Raw genomic sequence first — 22,202 nt, 5'->3', positions numbered from 1 at the left:
GGTCAAGAGATCGAGACTATCCTGGCCAACATGGTGAAACCCCGTCTCTACTAAAAATACAAAAATTAGCCGTGTGTGGTGATGCGTGCCTGTAGTCGCAGCTACTTGGGAGGCTGAGGCAGGAGAATCGCTTGAACCTGGGAGGCGGAGGTTGTGGTGAGTCTGAGCCAAGATAGCGCCACTGCACTCCAGCCTGGCAACAGAGCAACACTCCATCTCAAAACAAAACAAAACAAAACAAAACAAAACAAAACAAAACAAAACTAAAACCAGTCATAAGAAACTCCCATGGCCAGGCACGGTGGCTTACGTCTGTAATCCCAGCACTTTGAGAGGCCGAGGCAGGTGGATCACCTGAGGTCAGGAGTTCAAGACCAGCCTGACCAACATGAAGAACCCCTGTATCTACTAAAAATAAAAATTAGCCGGGCATGCTGGTGCATGCCTGTAATCCCAGCTACTTGGGAGGCAGAGGCAGGAGAATCGCTTGAACTCAGGAGGTGGAGGTTGCGGTGAGCCGAGATGGCGCCATTGCACTCCAGCCTGAGCAACGAAAGCGAAACTTCATCTCAAAAAAAAAAAAAAGAAAAAAAAGAAACGCCCATAAGAGAGACAATTTTATTAGCATATTGCAAGGAGCCTGGAGTTTGGTTCGGAAGCTAAAAGGCCCCAAACAAGTTTAAGTCCTGTAAAATGAAGATGATGCCAGCTTCCCCACAGAATAGTTATGAGCCTTACACAAAGTAAATTATCTAACATGTTTTCAAAATCATGCAATACTACATATAAGACAATGCAAATTTTACAGACCTAGGAGCAAAGATAACCTTTGTGCTACGAGTGGAAGACTAGGATCTCCTGAAATGGAGCCACGGCCCAAGCCTACTTCCACGTGATTTGGTGGCTCCCTTTACCCAGCTAAATCTTTCCTGAGCCAGAATCGCATGTTTGAAATTCCACCCTTCCCTTCTTTGCAAATATTCCTGGGAGGAGTAAGACCTTAAACTAATTCATACTAAATGATTAGCCACATTGGCTAATTGAAGGACACACTAACAGAATGGGGGAAGGCAGGGGTTGGAAGTATGCAGAGAAGAGACATGGAAGGATGAGTTGGAGACAAGTCATTTCTTTCTCCAAAGCCTCCAGGCTTTCCCCCTACTTCTGGCTACTCAGGGCAAAGGACCTAATGCATCATTTTGTTCAGGATTATCTGGAACAGTGTCTACTTGGTAGCCTATACTCTTTATTTATACTGTTAGGAAGAAAAAAAAATCAGAAAATCTTTGATGGCTCCAGGCAAGTTCATGATATTGAGTAATAGAGAGGCAGAAGTGAAACTATTTCACCATTGGTTTTGCCTACTGGTGAAACCATGATGAGACTGAGACTCAGGGGAAGAAAAAGGTAGGAGCCAAGGCTCAGTGCTTCTAGAAGTTAATATGTATATGAGTCATCTGGGGATCTTATTAAAAGGTTTAAGCCTGGGGTGGGGCCTGAGATTCTGCCCTACAAACAAGCTTGCAGTGTGTTGATAGTGGACATTAGTGGTCTACACATTGAGTAACTTTGTCTTTAGGTGACTGTTCCCATACCTGTGACTACTGCTTGACACCAGGGCCAGGGAAGGTATTAGGAGACCATGTGGTAGAAAGATCAGTGGCGACCACCTGCTACTGACTCATTTGGACAAGGCATTATCTTTCCTGGCATTGCTTTTCTCATGTGTAAAATGAGGTAATTAGGCCGGGCGCAGTGGCTCACGCCTGTAATTCCAGCACTTTGGGAGGTTGAGGCGGGCAGATCACTTGAAGTCAGGAGTTCGAGACCAGCCTGGCCAACATGGCGAAACCCCGTCTGTACTAAAAATACAAAAAAATTAGCCGGGCGTGGTGGCAGGTGCCTGTAGTCCCAGCTACTTGGGAGGCTGAGGCACAAGAATCGCTTGAACCCGAGAAGCAGAGATTGCAGTGAGCCAAGATCGCACCACGGCACCCCGGCCTGGGTGACTGAGCGAGACTGTCTCAAAAATAAAAAATAAAATAAAATGAGGTAATTAGAAGAGAGGATTCTAAGATCTCTTCAAGATCTTAAAACTTATTATTCTAAACCTGTTCCTATACATAAAGAAGATTTTATTTAATGTTACATTAATCTCAGATACAAAAAATCTGGGTTTAGAGATTATTAGAGTTTTGTTAAAAATAACTCAAACCTCGTTTCCTTTAAAGAAAGAATTTTCTCATCACACTTTAAATGCCCATTTTCCAAAATGTGTTTGAGAAATATGAGGTACAGGTTAAAGTTATGACAATACTTTTTCAAACATATAAATTGGTATAGTTCCTTTAAAAATAGTTTCTCTCAAAGAATATTGAATTTGGCTTCAGAGTTAGACAGACCTTCATTCTGGTCTCTGCACTCCATATACTAGCTATTTAACTTCCAGAAGGGCACTTAAACTCTCTGAAGCTCAATTTCCTCATTTATAAAATAGAGATAAAAGTTGAAAGAATGAGCTGGGCATGATGGCTCATGCCTGTAATCTCAGCACTTTGGGAGGCCGAGGTGGGTGGGTCACCTGAGGTCAGGAGTTCGAAACCAGCCTGGCCAACATGGGGAAACCTCATCTCTACTAAAAACATAAAAATTAGCCGGGCCTGGTGGTGGGTGCCTGTAATCCCAGCTACTAAGGAGGCTGAGGCAGGAGAACCACTCAAACCTGGGAGGTGGAGTTTGCAGTGAGCTGAGATCGCACCTCTGCACTCCAGCCTGGGCAACAGAGTGAGACTCTGTCTCAAAATAATAATAATAATAATAAATAATAAATAAATTTAAAAAGTTGAAAGAATGTAATGCAAAGATGGAAAATGTGCAGTTTAGGGACATTATTCTTAGCACCGTTAATGCCAGAGAACAATGGAAGAGTGGTGGGAGATGAAGCTGGGTACTTAGGCAGAAACTACTTCACAGGGCTCTGGATTTTCTCATTATAATCTTTATCCTCTGAGGATTGATTTGGTTTTCTGGCAACGGCCAATAGTCAATCAGAATACCGTTCAGTGAGTATGTTGAAAAATAAGGTATCTAAAAACAATGTATTGAGAGAAGTTGGTGGAAATGGCAGAGTAAAAATCTCTGAAAATCATCACCATAGAAGCAACAAAAGGCTGTAAAAAATGTTCAGAATCAGTTTTTTCAGAACTCTGCATATTAGCCAAAGACATATAACAATCTGGCAGATGTTTATTCAGGAAAAATGGCTGAATCTTGATAAGAGCAGTGAGTTTTAGGGCATTTAAACTTGCACTATTCTAATCTCCCTCTTTCTAGTTCCACAACAGCCTTAAAAAATGCAGCCTGGCAGCCCCTGGAGGAGGTAAAACACAGTAGCAGCTTCTTCAAAGTCCCATTCCCAGAGAACTGTCACTACATGATGTCTGGTGGTGCCCTAGAAAACCCCATGGACAAAACTGTCTTTATTTGACGTGATTCAAAGCTCATTCAGGTGGCCTGGCACAGTGGCTCACACCTGTAATCCCAGCACTTTGGGAGGCCGAGGTGGGCAGATCACTTGAGGTCAGGAGCTTGAGACCAGCCTGGCCAACGTGATGAAACCCTGTCTCTACTAAAAATACAAAATTAGCCAGGTGTGGTGGCACGTGCCTGTAGTCCTAGCTACTCAGGAGGCTGAGGCACGAGAATCTATTGAACCCAGGAAGTGAAGGCTGCAATGAACTGAGATCGCGCCTCCGCACTTCAGCCTGGGCCACTGAGCAAGACTCTATCTCAAACAACAACAACAACAACAACAACACCACCAAAGCTCATTCAGGACAAACCGCTTTTTTCCAGGGTATTTGCTGAAGACAACATTATGGATGCCTGAGGCAGCTGAGTAAATGATAGGCCAACAAAAACAACAAATAATCTCAAAATCAAAAGTTGGGGATGGGAAGTCCTTAGGGTCTTTGAAAAGCTCTGATATATTTAAGGGAATCTAGAAGGCCACTTGCATGCAAACGGCTATGAATGTGACCAGTGCTATAAAGATGGTCAGGAAAGATCTGAGAACACCCTGAACCCCTAGTGAGCAGGAAGTGAAAAGCTAAGCCAGAGTTGTAAATTACCTGGCTAAATGTTGAAAGGCCGGCGCAGTGGCTCATGCCTGTAATCCCAGCACTTTGGGAGGCCAAGGCAGGCAAATCGCTTGAGCTCAGGAGTTTGAGACCAGCCTGGGCAACATGGTGAAACCCTGTCTCTACCAAAAATACAAAAATTAGCCAGGCATGGTGGCATGTGTCTGTGTTTGTGGTCCCAGCCACTCGGGAGGCTGAGGCAGGAGGATACCTTGAAGCAGAGGTTGCAGTCAACCGACATTGTGCCACTGCATTCCAGCCTGGGTGACAGAGTGAGACTCTGTCTCTAAATAAATAAATAAATAAATAAATAAATAAATAAATAATGTGTGCCCCAGCAAACACATAAAGCCTTTTAGCGAAGACTGGGAGAATTATTGCTTCCAGGCATTTAGGGAAATCTCTATCCAGTCATCGGGTGACCACTAAGATAACTGAACAAAGACTTCCATAGTTACATACAATAAAGAATACAGACTTCATAGAATTAGCTCAGGAAAGCTGTGAAACAAACAAATAACAACAACAACAAACAGCAACAACAAAACACCCTAGAGAAGGGGAGATTCTAAATGCCACAGTTTTCACATTATATTCTTTTTTTTTAAATTTTACTTTAAGTTCCGGGATACATATGCTGAACATGCAGGCTTGTTACATAGGTATACATGTGCCGTAGTAGTTTGCTGCACCCATCCACCCGTCAACCCTTCCTCTAGGTTTTAAGCCCAGCATGCATTAGGTATTTGTCCTCATGCTCTCCCTATCCCTGTACCCCACCCCCCGACAGGCCTCTGTGTGTGATGTTCCCCTCCCTGTGTCCATGTGTTCTCACTGTTCAACTCCCACTTATGAGAGAGAACATGCGGTGTTTGGTTGTCTGTTCCTGTGTTAGTTTGCTGAGAATGATGGTTTCCAGCTTCATCCATGTCCCTGCAAAGGACATGAACTCATTCTTTTTTATGGCTGCACAGTATTCCATGGTGCATTTCACATTATATTATTTCAATGATCAGTTTTCAAAAAGAAAACATTAGACAAGGAGCAAGAAATTATAGCCCATACACAGGGCAAAAAGCAGTCAATAGAAACTGTCCCAGAGGAAGTCCAAACACTGGACTTATTAGATGAAGATGTTAAATCAGCTGTTTGGTTGAAAAACCAAATGAGGGCCTGGCATGGTGGCCCAGGCCTGTAATCCCAGCACTTTGGGAACCAAGGTGGGAGGTCACTTGAGCCTAGAAGTTCAGGCCTAGCCTGGTCAATATAGGTAGACCCTGTCTCTACAAAAAAAATAATAAAGTTACCCAGGCATGGTGGGAGGTAAATGCTGCAATGAGCCATAATCATGCCACTGCACTCCAGCCTGGGAGACAGAGCAAGATGCTGTCTCAAAACAAAACAACAAAACACACACACACAAACAACAACCAAGGAAAACAAATGTAAATTACTAAAGAAAAGTATAAGACTGACGTCTTAAACAGAGAACATAGATAAAAATTATACAAAAAGAAGTAAATAGTAATTCTGAATATGCAAAAGTACAATAACTGAAATAAAGAATTCACTAGAGTAGCTCATTTGCAGATTTGAGCTGGCAGAAGAAAGAATCAGTGAACTTAAATGTAGGTAAATTAAGACCATCCGGTCTGAGGAACAGAAAGGAAAAATAATGAAGAAAAATGAACATAGCCTCAGTGATCTGTGGGACACTGTTAGGAGTTGAATTGTATTCCCCCAAAGGTATGCTGAAGTACTAACCTCCAGTATCTGTCAATGTGACCCTGGAAAAGACCCTTTAGAAAGGGGTCTTTACAGATGTAATCAAGTTAAGGTCCAATGACTTGAGGTCATTAGAGCAGACTCTAATCCAAAATGACTGCTGTTCTTATAAGATAGAGAACTTTGGACAAAGAGACAGATACCCCCAGAGAAAAGACTATGTAGATAAAAACAAGGGGAAGGCAGCCATATGACAGACAGAGACAGAGATTAAAGGGAAGCATCTGGTAGTTAGAAATTCCCAGGATTGTCATGGAACCCAAGAAGCTAGAACAGGCAAGGAAGTATTATCTACTGGATACTTCAGAGAGAGCATGGCCCTCCCCACACCTTGATTTAGGACTTCTAGCCTCCAGAAAAGTCAAAAAACACATTTCTGCTATCTTAAACCATTCAAGGTTGTAGTTTGTGAAACGTTGCTATAGTAACCTTAGAAAACTAATACAGACATTAAGTGTAACAACATATACAATCAGATGCTCAAAAGGAGAGGAGAGAAAAAAAGAGTAGAAAGAGTATTTGAAGAAATAATGGCTGAAATTTGCCAAATTGGTTGAAAACATTAATATACATGTTCAAGAAACTCACTGAACTCCGAGAAGAATGAATTCAAAGACATCCACACCTGAGTATGTCATAATCAAACTATCGAAAGACAAAGAGAGAATTTAGAAAATAGCAAGAGAAGCATGACCCATTACATACAAGACACCCCCAGTAAGATTAATGGCTGATTTCTCATCAGTAACCACAGAGGCCAGTGGGCAAAGGGATGACATATTCAAAGTGCTGAAAGAGGCCAGGCCCAGCGGCTCATGCTTGTAATTCTTGCACTTTGGAACACCGAGGTGGGTGGATCAGCTGAGGTCAGGAGTTCGAGACCAGCCTGGCCAACATGGTGAAACCCCATCTCTACTAAAAAAAAATAAAAAATTAGCTGGGCGTGGTGGCACTCGCCTGTAATCTCAGCTACTCTGGAGGCTGAGGCAGGAGAATCACTTAAACGCAGGACGGGGAGGTTGCAGCAAGCGGAGATCATGCCATTGCACTCTAGCCTGGGAGACAAGAGTGAAACTCCGTCTCAAAAAAAAAAAAAAATTAACAAGCCATTACCAGACTCAAGAAAATATTAAAAAATTAAGTTTTCCTTTTTATCAGAACAATAATTTATTGGGAAATATAAGTTTAAAATTCCATTTATAATATCAACCACTACTTTCAGTAGTTACAAAAAAAACAATATTTAAAACTTAAGAAAATTACTGAAGGACATAAAAGAAGATTTGAATACTTGCAAAGATGTTACATGTTCTTGTAAGAGGATCCTCATTTTGTGTAAATGTCCTTATTAATCTACAGGTTTAATGTAATTTCAATAAATAAATCTCAAAAATATTATTAGGGGGTGTGGCTTTTTGTGGAAGGATAAGAAAAACCAAGAAAATAAAGCACAGACTTACTTGTCTATCAATACTTTATTATAAAGCTACAGGAATGAACATAAAGATAAAAGGAACAACTTTGGGAAATCTTTATATGTAAGGGAATTTATTTTATTTATTTATTTTACTTTACTATTTTATTTTATTATTTTAGAAACAGAGCCTTGCTTTGTCACCCAGGCTGCAGTCAAGTGGCACTGCAGTTCACTAGTGGCACTAGCTCACTGCAGCTTTGAACTCTTGGGCTCAAATGATCCTCTCACCACAGCCTCCCAAGTAACTGGGACTACAGGCACATGCCACTGCCTCCAGCTAATTTGTTTTATTTTAAAATTTTTATTTTGTAAAGACTGTGGTCTCACTTTGTTGCCCATGCTGGTATTGAACTCCTGGCTTGAAGCAATCCTCCCACCTCAGCCTCCCATAGTGTTGAGATTATAGGCATGAGACCCCGTGCCTGGCCAGGGAATTTATTATATAATAAAATATCTTTCATCATTATTGGGACAATCAGAGTCTTTATTTTATTTTTGAGATGGAATCTCGCTCTGTCACCCAGGCTGGAGTACAGTGGTGCGATCTCAGCTCACTGCAACCTCTGCCTCCAGGGTTCAAGTGATTCTCCTGCCTCAGCCTCCCAAGTAGCTGGGACTACAGGTGTGCACCACTATGCCCAGCTAATTTTTATATTTTTAGTAGAGACAGGGTTTCACCATGTTGGCCAGGCTGATTTCGAACTCTTGACCTCAAGTGATCCGCCCACCTTGGCCTCCCAAAGTACTGGGATTATAGGTGTGAGCCATCCCACCCAGCCTGAATCAGAATCTTAACCTGAGACTAATGAATAGGCTTCCAAAGATTCATAAGATCCCTGATGTTTTATGCAAAATTTTATATGTGTGATGTACATATTTTGGGGGAGACTGTCCACAGCTTCCCTTACATTTTTATTTATTTATTACTTTTTTTAAAAAATTTTTTCAAGACAAAGTCTTGCTCTGTCACCCAGGCTGGAGTGCAGGGGTGTGAACTTGGTTCACTGCAACCTCCGCCTCCTGGGTTCAAGCAATTCTCCTGCCTCAGCCTCCTGAGTAGCTGGGATTACAGGCACCCGCCACCACGTCCAACTGATTTTTTGAGACATTTTAAAATGTTCATAGAATCAGCTTGTCAATTTTAGGAAAAAAAAACTGCTTGGATTTTGATTGGGATACTTTGAATCTATACATCAGTTTAGAGACAACTGCAATCTGAACACTACTGAGTTTTCCAGGCCATTTATTTGTGTCTCCTTTAATTTCTCTCAATAATGTTGATAGCTTTGTGTACAGATTTTGCACTTGACAGAATATGAAGCCATTTATGGTGAAAACTTCCAGGATAGTAGCATTAGAAGGATACTACTTCAACGTGGTAGAGGAAAGCCTAAAAAAACGCCTACAGCTAATATTACATTTGACAGTGAAAGAATGAACACTTTACCTCTAAACTGTAGAACAAAGTAAGGATGTCCACTCTCGCCACTTCTATTCAAAATTGTAATGAAGGTCCTAGTGAATAAAATAAGGAAAGAAACAGGAAAAAAGGGTATATGGATTCAAAAGCAAGATGCTAAAGATGTTAAAGATTCTATGAAATGGAAATTAGAACTAATAAGTGATTTCAGCAAGTTCTTAGGGCACAAGATTAATAAACACGTCAATTATATTTCTACATACTAGACACAAACCGTTTAAACTTGATATTTTAAAATACCAGTTACAAAACCATCAAAAATAATTAAATACTTGAGATAAATTTAACAAATATGTGCAGGCAAATTTTCTCAGAAATTATTTGCCTCCAATAAGCTGCACCCATTTAAAGTGTACAATTCAGTTACTTTTTTTTTTTTTTGAGACGAAGTCTCACTCTTGTCGCCCAGGCTGGAGTGCAATGGCATGATCTCGGCTCACTACAACCTCCGCCTCCTGGGTTCAAGCTATTCTCCTGCCTCAGCCTCCTGAGTAGCTGGGATTACAGGCGCCCATTACCATGCCCAGATAATTTCTGTATTTTTAGTAGAGACGGGGTTTCGCCATGTTGGCTAGGCTAGTTTTGAACTCCTGACCTCGTGATCTGCCCGCCTTGGCCTCCCAAAGTGCTGGTGTGTCCGGAATTGGTGGGTTCTTGGTCTCACCGACTTCAAGAATGAAGCCGCAGACCCGCGCGGTGAGTGTTACAGTTCTTAAAGGCAGCGTGCCCTGAGTTTGTTCCTTCTGCTGTTCGGATGTGTTCGGAGTTTCTTCCTTCTGGTGGGGTTCACGGTCTCACTGGCTCAGGAGTGAAGCTGCGGACCTTCGCGGTAAGTGTTACAGCTCTTAAGGCGGCGCGTGTGGAGTTGTTCGTTCCTCCCGGAGGGTTCGTGGTCTCGCTGGCTTCAGGAGTGAAGCTGCAGACCTTTACGGTGAGTGTTACAGCTCATAAAAGCAGTGTGGACCCAAAGAGCGAGCAGCAGTAAGATTTATTGCAAAGAACGAAAAAAACAAAGCACCCACGGTGTCGAAAAGGACCCCAGCGGCTTGCCACTGCTGGCTGGGGGGCGGGGGGCAGCCTGCTTTTATTCTTTTCTGGCCCCACCCACATCCTGCTGATTGGTCCATTTTACAGAGAGCCGCGTGGTCTGTTTTGACAGGGCGCTGATTGGTGCGTTTACAATCCCTGAGCTAGACACAAAAGTTCTCCAGGTCCCCACTAGATTAGCTAGATACAGAGTGTCCATTGGTACATTCACAAACCCTGAGCTAGACACAGGGTGCTGATTGGTGTGTTTACAAACCTTGAGCTAGATACAGAGTGGCGATTGGTGTATTTACAATCCCCTAGCTAGACATAAAGGTTCTCCAAGTTCCCACTAGACTCAGGAGCCCAGCTGGATTCACCCAGTGGATCTTGCACTGGGGCTGCAGGTGGAACTGCCTGCTAGTCCGGTGCCTGCGCCCACACTCCCCACACTCCTCAGCCCTTGCGTGGTCGATGGGACTGGGTGCCGTGGAGCAGGCAGCGGCGCTCGTTGGGGAGGCTCCTGCTGCACAGGAGCCCACGGAGGGGGATGGGAGGCTCAGGCATGGCGGGCTGCAGGTCCCGAGCCCTGCCCCGCGGGAAGGCAGCTAAGGCCCGGCGAGAAATCGAGCGCAGCGCAGCGCTGGGCCGGCACTGCTGGGAGACCCAGCACACCCTCCGCAGCCTCTGGCCCGGGTGCTAAGCTCCTCATTGCCCGGGGCCGGCAGGGCCGGCCGGCGGCTCCCAGTGCGGGGCCCGCCAAGCCCACACCCACCCAGAACTCGCGCTGGCCCGCAAGCACCGCGCGCAGCCCCAGTTCCCGCCTGCGCCTCTCCCTCCTCACCGCAAGCTGAGGGCGCCGGCTCCGGCCTCGGCCAGCCCGGAAGGGGCTCCCACAGTGCAGCGGCGGGCTGAAGGGCTCCTCAAGTGCCGCCAAAGTGGGAGCCCAGGCAGAGGAGGCGCCCAGAGCGAGCGAGGGCTGTGAGGGCGGCCAGCGCGCTGTCACCTCTCACTGGGATTACAGGTGTGAGCCACTGCACCCGGCCAATTGAGTTACTTTTGATAGTTTTGTATTCCCATAAAACCACCATGATCAAAACAGAACAGTGTCACTGCCAAAAGATTCCTCGTGTTCCTTTTTGGACCGTCCCTCCGCTTACCACCAGCCCCAGCAACCTCTGATCTGCTTTTTTAAAGACTATTTATATTTAATATGATTATCAATATAACTGGGTTTCAATATGACATCTTGCTATTTATCTGCTCCTGGTTCCTTCTTCTTTCCTTGATTAATATTGAATTTACTGAATATTGCTTAGGATTCTGTCTCCAGTTAGGATACTGAATATTGCTTAGGATTTTATCTCCACTACAGGCTTTTGAAAAAACGGGCCTATTGGAGAAGGAAACATATTGTGATAACATATTCTCAGTGTTTGCTTTTGAAAATGCCTTCCTGTGTCAAACTCTTTCAGTCACTAAAAGAAAACAGTTTATGATGCAACCTAAAGAAAGCATGCTTACATTTCCCTTTTAAAGCTGGATATTGTTATTGGCACAATATAATATAGTGAATAATGGGGAAAGAAAAAAGGTTCTAATAACCTAAAGTTTTGCTTAGAAAGTATCTTATTCATGCCGGGTGTGGTGGCTCACGCCTGTAATCCCAGCACTTTGGGAGGCCAAGGCGGGCGGATCACGAGGTGAGGAGATGGAGACCATCCTGGCTAACACAGTGAAACCCCGTCTCTACTAAAAATACAAAAAATTAGGCGGAGCTTGCAGTGAGTCGAGATGGCGCCACTGCACTCCAGCCTGGGCGACAGAGTGAGACTCTGTCTCAAATAACTAACTAACTAAATAAATAAATCTTATTCATCAAGCATTTCCATTCACTGAAAGAAAACAGTTAATGATGGATCTTTAAGACAGCAAGCTGTGGCAGGGCGCGGTGACTCACGCCTGTAGTCCCAGCACTTTGGGAGGCTGAGGCAAGCAGATCACGAGGTCAGGAGTTGGAGACCTAACCAACATGGTGAAACCCCGTCTCTACTAAAAATACAAAAATTAGCTGGGTGTGGTGGTGCGCACCTATAATCCCAGCTACTTAGGAGGCTGAGGCGGGAGAACTGCTTGAACCCAGGAGGTGGAGGTTGCAGTGAGTAGAGATTGCACCACTGCACTCCAGTCTGGGTGACAGAGTGTCAAAAAAAAAAAAAAAAAAAAAAACAAGTTAGCCAGGCCAGGCACAGTGGCTCACGCCTGTCACGCCTGTAATCCCAGCACTTTGGGAGGCCAAGGTGGGCAGATCATTTGAAGCCTGGAGTTCAAGACCAGGCTGGCCATCATGGTGAAATCTTGTCACTACTAAAAATACAAGAATTAGCCCAGCGTGGTGGTGGGTGCCTGTAATCCCAGCTACTGGGGAGGCTGAGGCACAAGAATCACTTGAACCTGAGAGGCAGAGGTTGCAGTGAGCCGAGACTGCGCCACTGTCCTTTAGCCTGGGCGACAAAGCGAGACTCCTCAAAAAAAAAAAAAAAAAAGAAAGAAAGAAAGCTGGCCAGACATGGTGGATCACTCCTGTAATCCCAGCACTTTGGGAGGGTGAGGCAGGAATGATCACTTGAGGCAGGGGTTTGAAACCAGCCTGGGCAACATGGCAAGACCTCGTCTCCACCAAAAAAAAAATATATATATATATATATATATGTGTGTGTGTGTGTGTATTAATACACATATGTGTGTGTGTATATATATATACACACACACATATTAGCCAGGTTTTGTGGCACACACCTGTAGACCTAGCTACATGGGAGCTTGAGGTGGGAGGATTCCTTGAGCCCAGGAATTCGAGGTTACAGTGAGCTATGATGGCGTCACTGCACTCCAGCCTGGGGACATAGCAAGACCCTGTCTCTTAAAAGAAAGTTCTGTGAGTCACCAATAAGTAAAAACATTGTAGAAAAAAAGAAAGAAAGCTTACATTTACTTTTTATTGGTGGATTTCTCTATTGGCCTACTGGCGCCTATTAAAGAAACATCTCATCATATTCTCAATGTTTGTTTACAAATGCCTTTCTATGTCAGACTCTTCAATTCATTGAAATAAAACAGTTGATGAATCTTTCAGAACTAGCTTTAAAAAAAATCACCAAAAATCTAAGGGGTTATATTTCAGGCACTGTTCTAGGCACTGGGGACACAGCAATGAGCAATACAACATCCCTACCTTTCTAAAGCTGATATTCTAGTACATAATTAGACTGTAAGCCAAAATAAATAAGTAAAATATATAGTATGTAAGGTACACAAATAAAGCATGAGAAGAGGATGGGAAATGTTGGGGGTGAGGCTGCCTGTACATTTTTGATAATAGGCTTTATTTTTTTTGAGCAGTTTGAGGTTAACAGAAAAATTGAGGACAAAGTAGAGTTTCCATATAACTTCTACTCCACAGTTTTCTCTATTAACATCTTGCATTACTGCTGTACATTTCTCACAACTGATGAGCCAGTATTGACACATTATTAATTAAAGTCCATCAATTACCTTAGGTTTCACTCTTTGTGTGTTGCACATGCCATGGATTTTTTTTTTTTTTTTTTTTTTTTTTTTTTTTTTTGAGATGGAGTCTCCCTCTGTTGCCCAGGCTGGAGTGCATTGACGTGATATCAGCCGACTGAACCTCCGCCTTCTGGGTTCAAGCGATTCTCCTGCCTCAGCCTCCTGAATAGCTGGGATTACAGGCGCGCCACCACACCTGGCTAATTTTTTTTGTATTTTTAGTAGAGACGGGTTTCACCATGTTGGTCAGGCTGGTCTTAAACTCCTGACCTCAGGTGATCCACCCGCCTTGGCCTCTCAAAGTGCTGGGATTACAGGCATAAGCCACCACGCCCAGCCTACATTCTATGGATTTTGACGAACATATATAATGATGTTTATCCACCATTACGGTAGAGAACAGGATAGGTTCACTGTCCTAAAAATCCTGTGTTCTGTCTATTCACCCCGTCTTCCTCCTCACCTATCACTGATCTTTTTATTATAGTATCCCCGTAGTTTTCCTTTTTCTAGAATGTCATACAGTTGGTATAGTACAGTGTGTATGTAGGCTTTTCAGATCCACTTTTTACACTTAGCAATTAATATGTATTTAAAGGCTGTAGGTCTGAGTGGTTGCTGCTGAAATGAGCAAGTTCATGAAAACCTGGGAAAGTGGTGTTTGTCCTGGCCATACACTACCCTGGATGCAAAGCCGTCATCGTGAAGAACATTGATGATGGCACCTCAGATCGCCTCTACAGCCATGCTCTGGTGGCTGGAATTGACCACTATCCCCGCAAAGTGACAGCTGCCATAGGCAAGAAGATAGCCAAGAGGTCAAACATCAAGTCTTTTGTGAAAGTTTATAACTACATCAAATCATCTACTGCCCACAAGGTACTCTGTGGATATCCCCTTGGACAAAACTGTTGTCAGTAACGATGTCTTCAGAGATCCTGCTCTTAAACGCAGGGCCCGAAGAGAGGCCAAGGTCAAGTTCCAAGACAGGAACAAGATGGGCAAGAACAAGTGGTTCTTCCAGAAGCTATAGTTTTAGATGCTTTGTTTTGGTCATTAACAATTTTGAAAATATATGCATTTAAGGCTCTTCCATGTCTTTTAGTGACTCAATAACTGATTTCTTTTTATTGCTGGATAATGTTACATTGTATGGATGCACCACAATTTATCCAATTACCTATTGAGAGAAATCTTTGTTGCTTCCAACTTTTGACAATTATGAATATAGCTGCATTTGTGTGCATGTTGTTGTGTGGATATCTTTTTTTTTTTTTTTTTTTGACATGGAGTCTTGCTCTGTTACCAGGCTGGAGTGCAGTGGCACAATCTCTGATCACTGCAACCTCTGCCTTCTGGGTTCAAGCATTTCTCCTGCCTTAGCCTCCCAAGTAGCTGGGACTACAGGCGCGTGCCACCGCACCCAGCTAATTTTTGTATTTTTAGTAGAGATGGGGTTGGCCAGGATGGTCTCGATCTCCTGACCTGGTGATCCGCCCGCCTCAGCCTCCCAAAATTCTGAGATTACAGGCGTGAACCACCGCACCTGGCCAGATATCAGTTTTTAACTCATTTGGATAAATATCAAGGAAGCACAGTTACTGGATTATGTAGCAAGAGTATGTTTAATTTTTTAAGAAAATGCCAAAGGGTCTGTATCATTTTCAATTGTTACTATCAATGAATGAGAGTTTCCATTGCTCAGCATCCTCACCTGCATTTGATATTGTCAGTGCTTTGGATTTTGGTCATTCTAATAGGTGTATGTTGGCATTTCATTGTTGTTTTCATTTGAAATTCCCTAGTGACCTATGAGGTTGGGCACCCTTTCATATGTTTACTTGGCATCTGTATATATTATTTGGATGTCTGTGTAGATACTTTGCTCAATTTGATTGGGTTGTTTTCTTACTGTTGACTTTTAAGAGTTCTTTGAACATATTGGACATCAGTTCTTCCTCTCTTATCTTTTAGTAGCTTTCTAAATTTTTAAATTTATTTTTTCATAAAGGGTCTTGCTCTGTCACCTACACTGGAGTGCAGTGGCACCAAAAAGGCTCACTACAGCCTTGACACCCCAGGCTCAAGTGATGCTCCTACTTCAGCCTCTCAAGTAGCTGGGACTACAGGTGTATGCTACCACACCAGGCTAATTTTTAAAACTTTTTTGTAGAGACAGGGGCTCGCCATGTTGCCCAGGCTGGTCTCACATTCCTGAGCTCAAGTAATCCTCCCACCTGTCTCCCAAAGTGCTGGGAATATAAGCATGAGCCATCGTGCCCGGTTTAGTAGCCTTTTAAAGGTTCCACATATAATTAAGATTATGCAGTATCCTTCTGTGTCTAGCTTAGTCCAACCAGCATAATGTCCTCTAGGTTTACCCATGGTGTTGCAAATTCCTTTATCCATTCATCCGTCGACAGACACTTAGGCTGTTTCCATATCTGGGCTATACTCTCTGAATAATGCTGCTAAAACATGGGAGTGCAGAGATCTTTTTTTTTCCCTTTCTGTACTTTTTTTTTTTTTAGATGGAGTCTTGCTCTGTCACCAGGCTGGAGTGCAGTGGCACGATCTCAGCTCACTGCAACCTCCGCTGCCCAGGTTTACGTGATTCTCCTGTCTCAGACTCCTGAGTAGCTGGGATCACAGGCATGCACCACCATGGTCGGCTAATTTTTGTATTTTTAGTAGAGAGAGAGTTTTCACCATATTGGCCAGGCTGGTCTTGAACTCCTGGCCTCAGGTGATCCACCTGCCTGGGCCTTCCAAAGTGCTGGGATTACAGGTGTGAGCCACAGCACCCCGCCTCTTTCTGTACTTGAATGGATGAAAACAGCTATCTTTATGATGTACTGATTTCACTGCCTTTTCGGAAGATACCCGGAAGAGAGATACTTCCTCTCTTATCTTTTATCATACCTGGATCATATGGTAGCTCCGTGTTTATTTTTTTCGATGTAACTATGCTGTTTTCCATAATGGCTGTACCAATTTATACTCCCACCAACAGTGTACAAGGGTTGCCTTTTCTCTACACCTTCACTGACACTTAATGATTATCTTAATAAGTGTGAGGTAGTATCTCATTGTGGTTTTAACTTGCATTTCCACGATTAGTGATATTGAGCACCTTTTCACATACCTGTTGGCCATTTTTATGCCTTCTTTGGAAAAATGTTCAGGTCCTTTGCCCATTTAATAACTGGGTTATTTATGCCATTGGGTTATTTATTTTTGCTATTTAGTTGTGAGTTCTTTACATATTTTGGATATTAACCCCTTATCAGATATATGGTTTGCAAGGCCGGGCTCCTAGCACTCTGGGAGGCCAAGGCAGGCAGATCACCTGACATCAGGAGATCGAGACCAGCCTGACCAACATGGTGAAACCCCGTCTTTACTAAAAATACAAAAATTTGATGGGAGTGGTGGAACATGCCTTAGTCCCAGCTACTCGGGAGGCTGAGGCAGGAGAATTGCTTGAATTTCCTGGGAGGCAGAGGTTGTAGTGAGCTGAGATTGCACCATTGCACTCCAGCCTCGGTGACAGAGCGAGACTCTGTCTCAAAAAAAAAAAAAAAAAAAAAAAAAAGATATATGGTTTGCAAATATGTCCCAAGTGTGGGTTACCTTTTAATTTCGTTAATTGTTTCTTTTGCTGTTCAGAAGCTTATTAGTTTGATGTGGTCCCACTTGTTTTTGCTTTTGTTGCCAGACCTTTTGGTGTGATATCCAAAAACATTATTGTTAAGGCCAATGTCAGGAAGTTTTCCTATGTTTTCTTCTAGGATTTTTACAGTTCTAGGTCTTATGTTTAAGTATTTATTCAATTTTGAATTGATTTTTGTGCATAGTGGAAGGGTCTAATTTCATTGTTTTGCATGTGGATTTTCAGTTTTCCCAGCTCAATTTGTTGAAAAGATGGTCTTGGCATCCTTATCAAAAACCATTTAACCATATCAGTGAAGGTTTATGTTTGGACTCTATTCTGCTCCATTGTTCTATGTGTCTGTTTTCACATCAGTACCGTAATATTTTGATGACAGCCTTGTAATATAAGTTGAAATCAGGAAGAGTGATGCCTCAACATTGTTCTTTTTTTTTTTTTTTTGAGATGGAGTTTTGCTCTTTTTGCCCAGGCTGGAGTACAATGGCATGATCTCGGCTCACCACAACCTCCACCTCCCGGGTTCAAGCAATTCTCCTGCCTCAGCCTCCCGAGTAGCTGGGATTATAGACATGTGTCACCACACCCAGCTAATTTTGTATTTTTAGTAGAGATGGGGTTTTGCCATGTTGGTCAGGCTGGTCTCGAACTCCCGACCTCAGGTGATCTGCCTGCCTTGGCCTCCCAAAGTGCTGGGATTACAAGTGTGAGCCACCGTGTCTGGCCCAACATTGTTCTTTCTTAAGATTGTGTTGGTTATTTAGGGTCTTTTGTGGTTCCATACACATTTTAGAATTGTTTTTTTCTATTTCTATGAATGATGCCTTTGGAATTTTCATAGAAATTGTGTTGAATCTGTATTCTGGATAGTACCCAGGCATTTTAACCATTTTTCCAATCCATGAATATGGGATACATTTCCAATTTATATCTTCTTCAATTTCTTTTGTCAATGTTTTATAGTTTTTATTGTACAGATATTTCACCTCATTGGTTAAATTTATTCCTATGTATTTTATTCTTTTTGATGCTGTTGTAAATGGGATTGTTTTCTTGATTCCCTTTTCAGATAATCATTATTGCTGTGAAGAAACAAAACTGATTTTTGTATGTTGATTTTGTATCCTGCAACTTTACTGGATTTATTAGTTCTAATAGGTTTTTTGTTCAGTGTTTAGGGTTTTTACATATAAGAACATGTTACCTGCAAACAGGATAATTTCACTTCTTCCTTTTCTATTTGGATACCTTTTATTTCCTTTTCTTGTGAGATTGTTCTTGCTAGTTCTTCTAGTACTCTGTTGAATAGAACTGGTGAGAGTGGGCCTCCCTGCCCTGTACCAGACTAATGGGAAAATTTTCAGTTTTCTCTCATTTATTTTGATGTTTCCTGTGGGCTTTCATTAATGGCCTTTTGTATTAAGGAAATTTCCTTCTATACCTATTTTGTTGAGAGTTCTTATCATAAATGGATGTTGAGCTTTTATCTTTATTATGTTAATGTGTATCACAGTGATTGATTTACATATGTTAAACCAATTTTGCATCCCAGGGATAAATCCCACTTGGTCATGGTATATAATCTTCTTGATGTGTTTTGAAATTCAGTTTGCTAGTATTCTATTAAATAATTTTCCATCGGTTTATCAGATATATTAACCTGTGGTTTTATTATCATGTCTTTGTCTGAATTTGGTATCATGGTGATGCTGGCCTAATAAAATGAGTTTGGAGGTATCCTCTCTACTTCTATTTTTTAAAAGAGTGTAAGAAGTGTTGGTATTAATTCCTCTTTGAATGTTTGGTAGAATTCAGCCATGAAACTATCTGGTCCTGGGCTTTTTTTGTTAGCAATTGCTACTTCAATTTCCTTATTTGTTAGAGTTCTGTTCAGGCTTTCTATATCTTCTAGATTAAGTCCTGGTAGGTTGTATGTTTCTGGGACTTTATCTATGTCTTCTAGGTTATCCAGTTTGATGGCATATAATTAATTGTTCATAATAGTTTACGATCCTTTTTGTTTCTGAGGAATCCATTGCATATCTTCTATTTATTTGAGACAAGATCTTGCTCTGTTGCCCAGACTGGAGTGTAGTAGTACTGTCATAGGTCACTGCAGCCTCAACCTCCTGGACTTAAGTGATCCTCTCACTTCAGCCTCCCAAGTAGCTGGGACTATAGGCACACGCCACCACACCCGGCTAACTAAGAAAAAAAAATTTTTTTTTTTGTAGAGACCAGGTTTCCCTGTATTACCCTGGCTTGTCTCCAACACCTGACCACAAGTGATCCTCCCAACTTGGGCTCCCAAAGTGCTGGAATTACAAGCATGGGCCACCGCATCCAGCTGATATAGATTTCCCCAGAACTTTAAATATGGCATCTCATTGCCTCGTGGCTTCTGTTGTTTCCAGTAGAAATCTGTTGCTAATCTTATTAAAGATTCCTTCTACCTGATGAGTCTCTTCTCTTTCTGCTTTCAAAATTCTTTGTCTTTGGGTTTTGATAATTTAACATATCTGTGTGTTGAAAAGAGTTTATCCTGCTTTGTGTTGAGTTTTCTGGTTTTTGTTATATTTTTGAGACAGGGTTCCACTCTGTTGCCTAAGCTAGTGCAGTGGTGCCATCAAAAAGCTAGGATGTTCTGAGACCAGCTTGGGAAACAAAGCAAGACCCTGCTCTACAAAAAAATAAATAAATTAGCCAGGTGCAATGGCATGGCTACTCTGGAGCCTGGGGGGCTCATATGGGAAGATTGCTTGAAACCAAGAATTCAAGGCTGCAATGAGCTGTTGTTACCCCACTGCACTCCAGTCTGGGTGACAGAGACATCATGTCTAAAAAAAAAAAAGAAAAAAGAAAAAAAAAAGAAAATGCACAAAAGGATACTAACTATATCAATTTTAACTGCAAAAATTTTAAAACTGTCTGCATATTTTTCAACAGAGAAATTGCTACATACATTGTAGAAGACCACATATCTGATGGGATCAGAACTAGTACTTGATTAAATGAAAAACCATTTAAAGAAGGAAAAAAAACTACATGCCTTTGGTTTTAGCTTAAAAAACATAAATGTATATTCATTTGTGATTCTTTTCATGTTCGGCCAAGGCTTTTGTCAATAGGTTTAAGCCTCCTTGTAATCCCTTAGTCTTTCTTGCAAGCAAAACAAAAACAAAAACAACCTTAAGTGTGTCACCTATATTTTTGTTAGTCTCTCATAGTTGTCCTGGTCATATCTGTTTTCAATAAACTAAAAACATTGATCCTTAGGCTGGGTGTGGTGGTTCATGCCTGTAATTCCAGCACTTTGGGAAGCCAAGGTGGCTGGGTAGGTGGGTGGGTCACTTGAGCCCAGGAGTTCAAGACCAGCCTGGGCAACATGGTGAAATCCTGTCTCGAAAACAAAAAACAAACAAACAAACAAACAATTAGCTGGGTGTGGTGGCACACACCTGTGGTCCCAGCTACTAGGGAGCCTGAGGTGTGAGGATCACTTGAGCCTGGGGTACAGACATTGCAGTGAGCTGAGATCACATCACTGATTCCAGCCTGGGTAATAGAGCAAGACCTTATCTCGAAATAATAATAATAATAATAATAATAATAATAATAATAATAGTAATAAAGAAAAATAAAAAAATAAAAATCCTTAAAATTTTAATCACTCACTTTTAAAGACTTTCACAAAAGCCCAACCTTCTTTTCACACTCTCATTTCATTGGCTTACGTAATATATAATTAAATGACATAATGAAGATAAATCTGTATGCATATCAAAGCACATAAGCACAACTGATTTTAGCAAGCTTACAGCTTAACTGGTGGAACTGGAAGAGCTCTAGCGTAATTGAGAGCAGTCAACAAGGCCAGGGAGATCAAAAGTAGAAAGCAGAGTACCAGTCTTCTGAGTTGGTTATTTGGATGGTGGTTAAGAAAGCTTCAGTCACAAATGGAATGTGACTAGGAACTAGAGTAAAGCCCTTGCAGGTATACACCAAAGTCATCAAGAAGATTGGTATGTTTGTTTATACAAGCATTAAAAATGTCCTCATATCCCTCCCGTCAGCCCCCAAAGCAAAAAGCACAGTGGGTTTTTGCAACATATATGACTGACAAATGACTAGTTTCCTTAATTTCCAACATCTCACATGATTAAAATGTCAAACAACCAATATAAAAATAAGGAAAGGCAATCAATGTGGAATGTAGTGTAAAAAATAGAAGGGATCAATAAAGCTACTTAACCTTACAGAAGAAATGAATGTCAAAATATTTCTTCTCTGAGATAAGCAGGTAAATTAAGTTTCATGAAATTCTAATAAGAATGTGGAGAAACAGACATTCTCATATGCTTTGGTAGAAGAGTATAAATGGGTATAATTGTGTCTGAGAACAATTAGACAATATTAGTACCTAAAAATGCAGGTGCCCTGTGACCTAGCAACCCTACTGCTCAAAATTTACCCTATGCATACACTTGCAACAATTAACAAAAATATTTGTATGATTTTCATTGCAGCTTTGTTTGCACAGCAGAAACAGAAACCATCTAAGTGTCCATTAAGAAATGAGAGTATAACCATATGATAGAGTACTAGGCAGTGGTGAAAAAGAATAAGATAGATCTGAACATGCTGATATACATATCCCAACATCTGTATATATCCCAAGACGAAAAAGCAAGCTGCAGAAGAACATACTGTACAACCTTGTTGGCTTTAACAAAACGTGTATGTACACGTACACACAAATGTAAGTACACATTTTTACCCCAGAAGAAAATACCAGAAATTGAATAGAGGTTGCTGCTGGTTTGAGGGGGCTTTTCTTAGGGTGGAGCATGAGGAAGAGGATGTCAAAAATCATTTTGATCTTCATTATAGTGTGAATTTTTATTATGTACATAAGAACAAAGGCATGGCATAATCAAAAATCACCTTTCTGCTTTATTTATTACCTGTTCTCTAGGTACTTCCTTTCTTTCAGAGGAAAAACAGCATATCTAACCGCACTTAGGCAAGCTGACTTCAGGGATAGAAGGAGAGGTC

The 22,202-nt window shown here is 41.8% G+C and overlaps 1 pseudogene; it reads left to right on the top strand.

Moving 5' to 3' along the window:
- The first annotated feature begins 14,103 nt into the window (after positions 1-14,103).
- Positions 14,104-14,510, top strand: LOC101130830 (large ribosomal subunit protein eL27-like; annotated as a pseudogene).
- Positions 14,511-22,202: the final 7,692 nt, after the last annotated feature.

Source organism: Gorilla gorilla, chromosome 11 (genome assembly GCF_029281585.2).
Source record: "Gorilla gorilla gorilla isolate KB3781 chromosome 11, NHGRI_mGorGor1-v2.1_pri, whole genome shotgun sequence".
NCBI lineage: Eukaryota > Metazoa > Chordata > Mammalia > Primates > Hominidae > Gorilla > Gorilla gorilla.
The sequence above is the reverse complement of the archived record's forward strand: the minus strand, read 5'-3'. Positions and strand labels throughout refer to the sequence as shown.